This window comes from Anguilla rostrata, chromosome 12, assembly GCF_018555375.3.
Source record: "Anguilla rostrata isolate EN2019 chromosome 12, ASM1855537v3, whole genome shotgun sequence".
Classification (NCBI taxonomy): domain Eukaryota; kingdom Metazoa; phylum Chordata; class Actinopteri; order Anguilliformes; family Anguillidae; genus Anguilla; species Anguilla rostrata.
This window is the reverse complement of record NC_057944.1, coordinates 36,371,302-36,383,640: the sequence shown is the minus strand read 5'-3', so window position 1 is coordinate 36,383,640 and position 12,339 is coordinate 36,371,302. Positions and strand designations below refer to the sequence as shown.

Sequence of the window (12,339 nt, the reverse complement as noted above, 5' to 3'; positions counted from 1 at the left end):
CATACCGTCCTTTTGCTCGACCGTCCTGCTTATGTATTCCCACTTAAAAGTTTTTTTTTTCTTCCGGCCCCACGAAATGGGCTCATTAGCCTGTTTAAATGTTTAAAAACCCCCGAAGAGAAGCGAGAGACAACTTTCATTAAGCCGGGGAGGCTGAAGGCAGGACCCGCACGCCAGCGCGTTCATTAGGCCCCTATTTACTTAACGGGCCGCGCTGCTCCTGCTGCCGTAATTAAACTGCCTTTCCTGCCCCGTCAAACACCCCCGCCCCCCCGCCCCCCCGGCCCCTCCGCCCCCGCCCCTGCTCCCTCACACAGAAACTTCTGGAACATCTCTCCTCTTGGTATGCAAGAAAGGAAAACGGGCCCGGTACCCTGACGTCCCGCTTTGGGGTGAAGGAAGTGTCGCGAGGGGGGGGGGCGCGGGGGGGGGACAGGAACTGCTGACGGACGGCGTCGGCCGTCGCCAGACAGGCGATAATTTATGGGCGGTCGGGGCTTCTGCGGCCTAACTCAATTGGCCGTGATTATTTTTAACGCACCCGGAATACTGCGTGAATTTTTTTTTTTTAAACGCGTGAGAGTCATTCTGGGACATGTTCCGGAGGCTTTGCCAAATTTGAGAGAGAGAGAGAGAGCCCTGAGGCTGCGTATCCGCGTCCTCGTGAAGCCAAGGGCGAAGCCGTCCGAGTCGATACTGTGCGGAAGTTTCTGGATGTCTTAGTCCAGGGGTACTCAAATCTGGCTCTTAGGCTGGGCCAGTAGTACAGCTGGCTTTTTCTTTCCTCCCCTCCAATCAGGCGCTAATTTAACCTGGTGGGTGTAATCCCTGGCCAATCAGTGACATCATTGGACTACAGGCTACCAGACAAAAAAAAAGAAGAAAACCAGCAGTATTACTGACCTTGTGGGCTAGATTTGAGTATCCCTGTTTTCGACACTATAGCCCACCATCACAATCATGATCCTCATTGTAATCACCATCCATCACTGCCAACATCAGCGTAATCAATACCGTCATCAGCATCATTAGCAGCGGGCCTAATCAGTCACCGGTGTACTTATTATAATCGTTCTTTCCTGTCGTCGTAGTTACAGTTTTGCGTCGATGTTGTTGCCAGTGTCTGTGTCATCACCCTCCAACTGCCACTGCAGTAGCCTAGGTGAACGTAGGTTTCAGAATTGGGTTCAGCAGAACCTAGTTTACGTTGAACATGCAGTACTCACGCCCAATGCTGAACTGGAGGACTAGAGCAGCTGAGACAGATTAGATTAGCGCTCCCAGGGTGTCCGGTCTGATTGGCTATCAGTTGCGTGTGCTTTTTTCGGTTTCTTGTTCTCTGATGAGTCGATAGTTGCACACAGAGGGGTTGAACCTATTTCACAGTGTACCTGAGCTCTCGTACAGAAACAGATGTGATTACGCCTATACCCATCTTTCCGTTTATTTATTTCTTTATTTATTCTTTTATTAAATGTAAATCCCTAAATAAAGGGACGATGACTCAGAAGGACATTGTTGAGTTTCACAGTTGTCCTTAATTCTGTGCGTTTGCCTCTGCTACCTTCATACCCACACACCATTCTGTACAACTGTTGCACTCAAGGATTTAGATCATTTGTGTGCGTGTGTGTGTGTGTGTGTGTGTGTGTGTGTGTGCACGTGCGTGCGTGTGTGTGCGTGCGTGTGTGTGCGTGCGTGTGTGCGTGTGTGTGTGTGTGTGCGTGCGTGTATGTGCTGTGTGTGTGGTGGTGTGTGTGTGTGTGTGTGCGTGTATGTGCCTGTGCGCATGTGTGTGTGTGTGTGTGTGTGTGTGTGTGTGTGTGTGTGTGTGTCCATGTGTGTGCACATGCCTACTTGCATGCCTGGGTGCCTGTGCATATTTTTGCATTCAAATTAATCATGCTCATGAGGGACCAACTGAATCTATATCCACGTCTGCCTCCTCATACCAGTGGGTAATACAGAATGGAAGGTGAGAGAGAGAAATCCACACACGGGCCCCCAGAAATAAAGAGGGTGAGAGATGTGCATTGTGCCGATAAATCCTCAGGCTAAAAAAAGGTGTTTTGTAATATCTAAAAAAGAAAAAAGGGGCGGGGGGTTTCTCCTGCTCTGCGTGACTCAGGGGAGAGACGTAAAGCCCCTCTCCCCCCCCGTATATCTCAGTGCAAATAGCGCATTAATCTGTCCCAGAATGCCGCTGGGCTGCCGTTCTTTTCTCTGCTCCCCATCCCCTGATGAATTGTGAAACGGGGGGGGGCGGGGGGTTTTGGGGGCTAAGGGGGGTCTCTGCGCTGCCCCCCCGCCGGACGCCTGGCTGGGTAATGGGCGAGGGGTCCTGCCGTGCTCGACTGCTGCTGCCCCCGGCCTGTCAGGAGAGCACCTGCTTGCAGGTTGACGTTAATTTGCTTGGACATGGTTTATAATTTAATTCCACTGCAGAATTAACTTCCAGTGCAAGATGCTATTAGCTGGGGAGTTGGGGACGATGGGGGGGGGGGACACGGGGGGCGGGGGGGTCTGTTCTTGGGCTGGTCCCAGGTGAACGGGGGACCTACACCACCCGCTGTATAAATAGAGCGGAGCGCAGGCATTGTGATGTGGCGAGAGAGAGAAAGAGGGAGAGGGAGGGAGGGAGAGAGAGAGAGAAAGAGAGTGAGTGAGGAATGAGAGAGAGGAAGTGAGTGAGAGAGAGAGAATGAGAGAGAGAGAGATTTTTAAGTAGGTCTTTCACTCTGTGTGGAAGGCAGAGGGAAAGAGAGTGAGAAAGAGAGAGGGGGAAGAAAGCATAGGAGGAAGAGAGTGAAGGAGGGAAGACAGAGAGAGAGAAAGAGAGGGAGAGAAACTCATTTTTTATGTAGAATATTATATTTTCCCTGTGCTAGGTGTATACAGAGAGGGAGGGAAATGTGTTATTGTTATTTTTACTGTAAAACCTCTTCAAGCCTGAATATTTCGGCAGTACTTGCGGGTTATGGCGAACATAAAATCTACAGTATCATTGTAAATATACAAACACACTTCATCTGTATGTTTATGCGTGCAGGTGGGTGTTACCTATTCATTGACCAATCTAATCTCCACAGCATGAGTTTTAGGGAATCCGGTATAGAGGAGACACCCCCACCGTAATTAAAAAAAAATAAATTTTATTATTTTATTTAAACATTAGAGGATGACTCAGTCTGGGCTGAGGCTTAGGGGTAGGAGGCGTGGTCAGGGGGGAAGTGTTGATCCCGTTTTGTCCAATACGGTGAGGGCACGGGCCGGGCACTGGCTGTCCTATTGGAACAAGCGATTAGGAAAGAGGGGTTAGGCAAGGGGCTGGGGGAGGACAATGATGCGGGACGGCGCACTGGCCTGTGCACGTGCTGCAAACAGTAGGCATCGTACGCCAGGCCGCACCTGTCAGCGAGGAGGTCTATCCCTGTCCCATTCAACCTCTCCTACCCTGATTGGACACCTGAATTTCTTGCCCGTTGCTCATTGGCTGGGAATCATTTGGAAGGCGGGGTATTAAGGACCAGTGCGATGCTAGCTAGACTGTGAACACTTTCAGGAAACTTTATCCTGAGGGTAAAATTGCAACCCCAGAGATTTTGCATTTTTTACACCGTGAGTTTCACAAACTGTACGCTGAGTAATTTTCTATAATCACCATTCGCTGACGACTGGCCCAGCCCTGCTGCAGCTCGAAGTCGCAAGAATGGTTTAATCAAAAGCGTGGATCGCTTTAATCATTTACTGCTTAGCACACCCCCCCCACCCCCCCCACCCCACTACATTACTTTCTCCTTCCACTTTGCTGTGTGGGCCTTTACAAAGCACTCATTGATTTTTACACCAATTTTTTCCCCAGCACGTGACTCTACTTGTAAGCAATGCATTTTTTGTTTTTCAGGTGCAGCCTCATTTCTCTATAAATGTGCTTCAGAGCTTCAGAGGACAAACAAGCCAGATTTGAGCTTGGCCATAAAATCCTCTCTTTCCCCCCGCAAGCGATGTTTCCTAACTAGCGTCCGGGGCAGTCCCACATCAGTTCCAGATAAGGATATAAATTTTTACCTCGTCGGGCGACTCCTCAAGGACAGGCTTCTCGTCTTGCTGGCGCAAAAACACGCGACAGGAAAAAAAAAAAAACAAGCTAGCAGGAAAAGCACATGCTCGGATGGTTCCCAAAATGCCTTGCTCTGGAAAGGCCTTGTAAAAAACAAAAGGCAGTAAGATAGACGTACGCCGATGACAAACGACAGCAGAAAGGAGATTTTTTCCGGAGGCTTTTCTGCGTGAGCACGGTGATCTGAGGCATGTTTTTATATGCGATGTGTAGCCCGAGTCTTGTTATCCGCCGAGAGCTTCCCAACGTTCGCCCACTCCTCAGCTGCTGCAGCCCTGATGCCACCTAAATGCCACTTAGAAACAAAAAACTAGGCGGCTTTTCAGCGTTTGTGCGGTTTGCGTTTGGGTCACAGTTGCTTTCACCCCGGGCTTGAGTGCCAGTAGTAGTCGTTGGTTTTGTTGTCTTTGCCAGACGGAATATTCGTCAGCGTAAAAAAAAAAAAAATTAGCGTATAGCATTTCCACGCTGCTAGCTCTGTGACTTTCAAATGTGCGTTTCTGATGCTGACTCATCAGTTTTTTTTTTGATACTTCTGGCTGTGTGTCAAAAAAAACAAAAAAACTGACGAGTCAGCATTAGAAACCCATATTTGAAAGTCACAAAGCTGGCCGCGCGGCAATGCTACATGCTAATTTATTTGAAAACTGAGTGCCTAAAAAATATGGCACAGGGTGAATTGAAGGGGTAGGAGCATATATATATATATATTTTGAAGTCTGAGCGTGAAGGAGCGTACGGCATTACAACCCAGGGCACTGAGGTGAGGTTGTTGAGCTATGGACCCCTTGACATCCAGAAGATAGCATTCTCCACCTGTAGGGAGAGCGTTGCCACTGCTTGATGACTTTTCTGGGTCTGTGTCTGCTGGAAAAATCGTTTTGGCTCACCACAGGAAGCTTCTCTGTCCAGAGTAGGGAAGGAAGTGGGAGAAGAAAAAAAAACTGTGTTCCATGCAAGCCAATGGAACAGAGCCCATGCATACTTAGAGAGAGGGAGAACGAGGTGATGAAAACAGAGATGGCATCTGATTCAATTTAGCATGATGGATTAGAATCAAAACTTGGTTTTAGATGGTTTAGACTAGAGGGTGGAACACATGATAGAATAAAATAAATGTATCGCAAAGAAAAAAAAGAATGTGTGGCTAAAATAGGAAAACCAATGGACATATACTCATAGGCATACGCTCAAAGTGAGATTCAAGGTAAGCTTCAACATTTTTCATTATTTATATTCATGAATTCGCAATAATGCTGCAACACAATTCAGCCCCCTGGCTTCTCTTTCCAGAGAATGGAAATAATTTCCTGGTCTATGTAAATAGCTTTGTTCTGTTCTGTCTACTGAATGGGAATTACAGATTAGATTAGAACGGGGGGGGAAATCCTTCAAGACAGAAAAAAGAAGGGATGTGTCCTCGTACCCTGTCCTCAAATGAGAAAAGTTTGGTTTTGTCCTCTGACCAGAAAAATGACCTTATTATAACTTGAAAGGATGATAAACTACTCACCTGGCAGCCAGGTATATCTCCCCCTGCCATAATCTCAGTTGACAGACACTCTCAAATATACACACTGTACTGTGCCAACATTGGAAGGGACTGCAAAAGCTTCACTCTGCATTATGCATATATAATGGCACAATGCATCTGAAGAAAGAAATGCTTCTTTTTTGTCAATCCATTATTTATAGGCTATATTTATTTATTTTTTCATTCGAAATTGAATGCTTTGGAAACACAATGTACTTATTGTCATTCCAATAAGGCTCTATTTTAAATGGAATCTGTGTGTGGAAGGAAAGTGCATCAGAGGAGAGAGGGAGATAATGGAAGAGAGAGTGCTGTATATGAGGAAAGCTGCATGAGGAGAGTGAGTGTGTGAGGTTAGAGAAAGTATGAGAAGAGACTACACCTGCTGAGGAACTGACACACTCTAACACACACACACACACACACACACACACATACATACACACACACACACAGGCACACACACACACACACACACACACAGGCACACACACACACACTTGCACAAACACACACACACGTGCACAGAAACACACACACACACTCTAACACACACACACACACACACACACGCACAGAAACACACACACACACATGCAGACATACTGTCAACTGCAGTGTTGGAAAAGATACTTGGAAGGTAGCAAGCTTAAACTGAGGGTTATTCTACAGAAAACAACAAAGAAAGGTTTGAGACAAACAGATGGCCTTGGGATGGCAGGAGCAGAAGGCAGAATTCCAGGTGTGGTATATGCCATGTCAGAAAAGGCCCTATGCCCATGCTGTTTGTGGCATAGGAATCTCTTAGACTGTGTGTAGAAGAATGTGTGTAGATTTGAAGATGGATATATATATAGAGTTAGAAGTGTTGAGAGAAAGAGAGAGACTTCCAGGTACAAATGTGTGTGTGTGTGTGTGTGTGTGTGTGTGTGTGTGTGTGTGTGAATTTGTTCCTTTGTGTGTGTCTGTGTGTGTGTGTGTGTGTGTGAGAGAGAGAGAGAGCGTGCGTGCATGTGTCAGTGTGTGTGTGTGCATTCATGTATTTTGTTATTGTATGTATTGTATGGTGTTTTCCCCCCACTTGTCTTTAATGGCTGATTATGAATCTGTGTTTATGGAGCTGATACATGCGCAGGCTATGGTGCCAAGGCCACACTGCTGATCCAGCCAGTCCACAAAGACAAGAATGGATAGCCAGAACAAACAAAACAATTCAAAGCTAACTGTGGAACACTTAATTTTGCATTTGCAGAATTGTATGCAATCTAAACTATCAACTGTTAACCAGGACTGTCCGGGTGGGCGGTAGCAATGGTAAATTCAAGCACGTAGTGGAAAACTCCATTGTAATGAGAAGCATCATTACTGACATTTAATTGTGCAAAAAGTAAATGTCGCCTATTGTTCTGCCACAACAGCACAGATGTCCAATCATTCAGCTACCTTCTGGCCCCCAATGACTTTTTAAATATTATTTATTTATTTATTACAACACACCACTGTGGTCCAAGTAACAACATACTGACAACTGGACTAGGGGGAAATGAATAGCTCTTTAATATCTACCAAAAATGTTCACTGATTTGTTTTATAAAATTTTTCAGTAAACACTCAACATTCACCCTCTGACAGAACACTCAAGTCAAGCTGTGGCAGTAGCTGACTGACTGATCATTTCAAATGAATCATTAATTCAAACGGAATATTTCAAAGAAAATAATAATAATAATACTGATCATAATAATAATAACAATAATGAATAATACACCCCCACCTGCAGAGGGATTCACTGCCGTACGGTGGGGATTTGTGGGATTACTGCCTTGGCGTTTCTGTCACCACAGCCCAAGATGGACGTCTGCAATGACTCATCTGGACTGCACACCTGGCCCAGCTCTGAGAGGGATGTGTAGCAGTGCATTGTGGGATATCTTGATCCTGGGAAGAATGCAAGATGAAAACAATCACTCGCCACACCATGCCCCCCCCCCCCTTAAACCCCCTACACGCCCTCCCAAAACCCCCACCCCCTCCAATCCCACTTAACCCATTTCACCCCTCCCCTATACTAGACAACCCTTTCGGAATGAATGGAGGGACTGGGCTGGAGGGACGCAGAGGTAGATGTGCCCCGTCACTGTCTTAACCATAGCAAACATATCCAGCTGCAACAGGCCCTGAGACTGAAGTAACGATGCGCGTGAACATATACAGCATGACACATTTAAATACGTACATACAAACGTCTATGAAACGAGAGGAAAATGTAAAAGGAGGAAAAACTAAAGGAAAAAGGGGGACAAGGAGTGAGGATTGATGGATGCTTGGACGGGGATGACGGGGTACGTAACTGCACGAATGGAAAAATTGAATCCTGGGACCGATATATTTCTCTTGTCTTTGCATGATTGAACGCACTGCACTCTTGGATCTGCCGGGCCGCGAAAAGCGGCGGATTCTCTTTGACGTTTTCATCTGGTAATCCCCGTCCCCCCCCCGTTCCACCCCCACCCCCCCCCCCCGTCCCAGGTAGACAGGTGGCGCTGGGCGCATTCCACGCACGTCCCGTCAGGACGGGGGACACGCGATATTGAATCGTTGGTCTCCGTCTGGGGGACTGTCGGAGCGCTGCGCCGCGCTGCGCAGGTTCGCTGCAGATGACTCCCCCTGCCCTGCTCAAGCGCCACCGCTTTTCATTACGGGGAAAAATGCAGGAGCTCTTGAAAGGATGACCCCGGTGTGTGTGTGTGTGTGTGTGTGTGCGTGCGTGCATGTGTGCGAGTGTGTGAGTGTGCGTGCATGTGTGCCTGCGAGTGTGTGTGTGTGTGCATACGTGTGTGTCTGTGTGTGTGCGTGCATGCATGCATGTGTGTGTGCATACGTGTGTGTGCGTGTGTGTCTGTGTGTGTGCGTGCATGCATGCATGCGTGTGTGTGTGTGTGCGTATACGCATGTGTGTGTGTGGGCATATTTTATGTCAGGTATTTTCTCATACAAACACACATACATGCACACGTGTGTGTGTGTGTGTGTGTGTATCAATGTGGAGGACTGCTGCTACTGATGAACTAATTTGACTTATTGAGCATGTGCGGAATTAATCAGCATGAGTGGAATGTCATTGGAGGCATGTTTATGGTGGTGTCTTTCTAACCAGTTGCATGTCTCAGTTTGGGGAGGGGGGGGGGGGCAGGGGAGAATTCCCCAAGAGGTTTAAGGCAGGCAGCCTAGCCTTGGGGTTGCAGGAACCGAGAGTAGAATTCCAGATGTGGTGTAAGCCGTCTCAGAAAAGGCTACAATATATATATATGTATATACATACATACACATACATACACTGCACGTATTGACTGGGAGATGTAGAGAGAGAGAGAGGGAGAGAGACTGCCAGTAACAGACGACGATAACCCCCTGTGGCAGCTGCAGACAGTCTCTTTTTGAATTAAATCTTCACAGTTTGTTTATATCATTATTTTATTAAACATTTATTTTTCCAGGCAGGGCAACTGAAACCTGAGATCTTACCTTACAGTGACAACCTGGAAAATTTGCATTGCATTAGCTGTGTTTATATGTTCAGGTTTTCCAAAAGAGAGACGAGTATTGCTCAGATTCTCTTATAATTACGCATGCAAACATTTTGTTGAGCAAATTTTTGTTTAGCAGTTTTTCAGTATGACTATGCATGCCACATGGTTTAATTGCCTTTGTCTCTTTTAGCTACCTTTAACTTTTACAAAAGTCTTACCCCAGAATACCATGAAGTCATGGTTCCCTTCACGTTAAATTACAATAGGCTATACCATTGAAGTCTGGGAATTAAATCAAATTACCTTAAAACTATCCGTTTCTTTTAACATTCTATGCGGTAACTAGTTCTATGGCACCCTGTTCAATGTTACATCCACAAGGTCCATGTGTTGTGTTGAAAGAATAAATAAATATCAAAATACTATGACTCCCCATCCTGACACATACCATATGGTTCGCAAAAACGGAAAGCAAAGACGGGGTGTTGGACAGAACCACGAAACAGAATCGCGACCATTTTTGTCTTTACTTATACATTCTGAGCTTGTGTTTCAAACACAGTAACCAGCATTGTCCTTGGTGCGCGAGGTTCACACGCCACTTCACCCCCTTCTTATGATTTCCTTTTTCCTCTTCAGAAGCTGACACGCCAGGATTAATCAGACGAGGCTCTTGAATACACATCATCACCCACCGCAACAAAGGAAAAAAGGTACAAAACCGTGTAGGCGAAATAGAACATCTACATTTACATTTACAGGTGCCAACGGAAACGTAAATTTCAGATTTGTCACGCCCGCCTTATCAGGACCCGGTGCCGTTGAAGGGACTTTGCGCAGCTTTAGGACCCAGAGGAAGCGTGCAGTCCGCCGCAGGAGTGAAGACATGGACCGATTTGTATGCGCTCGCGCTTACCCTCTGCATTAACACCGCCACAGATAACGGTTCACGATTCCCATCTAGGAGGGAATAGGTTTCTTTCCGGGATCTTGATTTACTTTGGGATTCCGTTGCTTTGATTCATAAAACACCAAAGAGAAAGCAAGCAAATCATCGCCATTTCTTCCCCCTCCCCAAGTTAATTCTTCTGAAAAATCTATCTTTATTTGTTTTTTTTTTTTTTTTTTTTTTTTTGGTGTTTGCGCTCCAAGATTGCTTTACGGGGAAAGTTGCATAGGTCTATTCGGCAGCATGGAACGAGCAGATTTTTAGAATTGGCGAGATACTAACAAACAAGCAACCGCACGGAAAATAAGGCCAAACGGGTAAGTTTGAATTTTAACTGAAAATGGTCTTTCTTCATTGCACAAGTTGATCTCGGCGACCGGCGCAGGGACGATGATTGCAGCGCGTGTGGGGGTGAACGTATGATAGCAAAGTTAGATCATTTCTATGACAGACCTGTGTCTTTAGTGGTTTGTAGTGAATAAGCCCTGACAAGCGAATCATTGGGTCAGTGCTCACCTGGAATTTACGGCGCGTTGCTCGGTACCATGCCCTCTAAAATTAAGAGCCCTTTATAGCCGTGTGGAAATGTGGCGATTCAGCCGTTCAGGATAGCGCACCTTATACTTAATCACCCTCTAATTATGGTTTAATTGATGCTCAACGATAGCCAGTGAAACTTTCAAGGGACGTCCAAGCTAAAGCATATCTTCAAACCATTTAGACTGTATTTTATATGCTATTTGGTAGGCTATGCGATTGTTACTGAACTATTATTGAAACTGATGTGTGCGTGCGTGTGCGCGTGTTTGTCATCTTTGTAGATTCTCCCCTCAATCTTGCCTGCATTACAAGGTAGAGATACCGTCATAGTTTCGGTATCTCTGTCGTTCATGTAGGTGCAGCATCCTTGTGTAACAGCGGCATTGGTAAAGCATGTTCAGGTCTCGATCTGCTTTTAATTTCTCGTTTCCTTGTAAATTGGGTTTGTTAGACCGTTGTTGTAGTTATTCGATTGAATGTGTGTGTGTGTGTGTGTGTGTGTGTGGAAGTAATCCACTGGTAGCAGTTTCTGCGAAGCCCCGCGTGGGGCCGAGCCGGGTGCATTATTGATGAAGAATAACTCATTGGGGAACGTTCCTTTCGCCCATTAGAGCCCTTCGCGGGCTTGTCTTTGCGGCGCGCGGCGACATTAAAGAAACCTCATCTGTCTCATCCTCCGCTGCGGTCTGCGCTGTGCGCCCCAGCAAAAAAAAAAAAAAGATTTCTGCTTTTATACTGCCGTTATCTTGATTAGTCGACTCCACGCGGACCTTTGTGAAATATGTGCGATCTAATTTTATCCTTTATCTTTATTTAGTGGTTTAATTACCTCGTGAGGTATCTATCTGCAGCTCGCGGATCTACAATAGCCACTTAAGGCTTTTCAGAAATATTCCGTGTCAGTGGGGTCTCAGAAGTCTCAGGTGTCCTTTTGTCAGTCCTTTTAAGGATTATGCGGCTGAACTTCATGGGATTTCCACTGAACTAATTGCGATAAGTCACTTAACCAGTGGACTTGTGGAGTGGCCGGGTGATATTTATCATCCCAACAATTTTGTAAAGTGGCGATAGATTTTATGTCAATGGAAAACGTGACATTTTTTCGAGGGTTCTCGTCTATTAAATGCTAGCGTGAGCACTGCACCCGAACTCATCCGTCATCGCATGACTACGAGTTTGGATCGGATCGCTTTGTGAACGGGAACCGTGTAGTTACCATATTGCAGATGACATTGTGTGTACAGTAAAAGACCCGTAGGAAAACCATCCCGTGTATGTCTGCGAGAAACGAGGAGCACCGATCACATGCCTTATATGTAATTGAAGAGATTTTCGGACTTTAATTCGTAAACTCTTTTCATGGTTGCCACTGGCATTCTACTGAATTACATTGCCGTCCAAATATTCGACATGTATGTGGTTCACAGTTAATAACAAATACGAGTATTTTAACCTGAGTACCAAGGAAATAATAATAATAGATTAATAAATAAATAATGCAAAAATCGGTTTTAGAATAACGGTCGAAGCCTGTCTCTGAGACAGAGCTGCGCTCGTAGAGCCGTTTCTGTAGGAGGCTTCCGCCAGCCACGAGAGGCGAAAGCCGCGAGCGCTGTTCAAGTAAGGTGGTGCTGAAACTTTCTGCGCGTGTCATTATATTCGCGCG

General features: G+C 46.0%; 1 protein-coding gene across 1 annotated transcript in view; it reads left to right on the top strand.

Moving 5' to 3' along the window:
• Positions 1–12,339, top strand: part of robo1 (roundabout, axon guidance receptor, homolog 1 (Drosophila)) — a 434,162-nt gene that overhangs the window by 71,810 nt on the left and 350,013 nt on the right. The window contains exon 2 of the mRNA XM_064301511.1: positions 9,824–9,897. The gene's annotated coding sequence lies outside the window, so the exon portion shown is untranslated. The remainder of the gene's footprint in view (positions 1–9,823; positions 9,898–12,339) is intronic.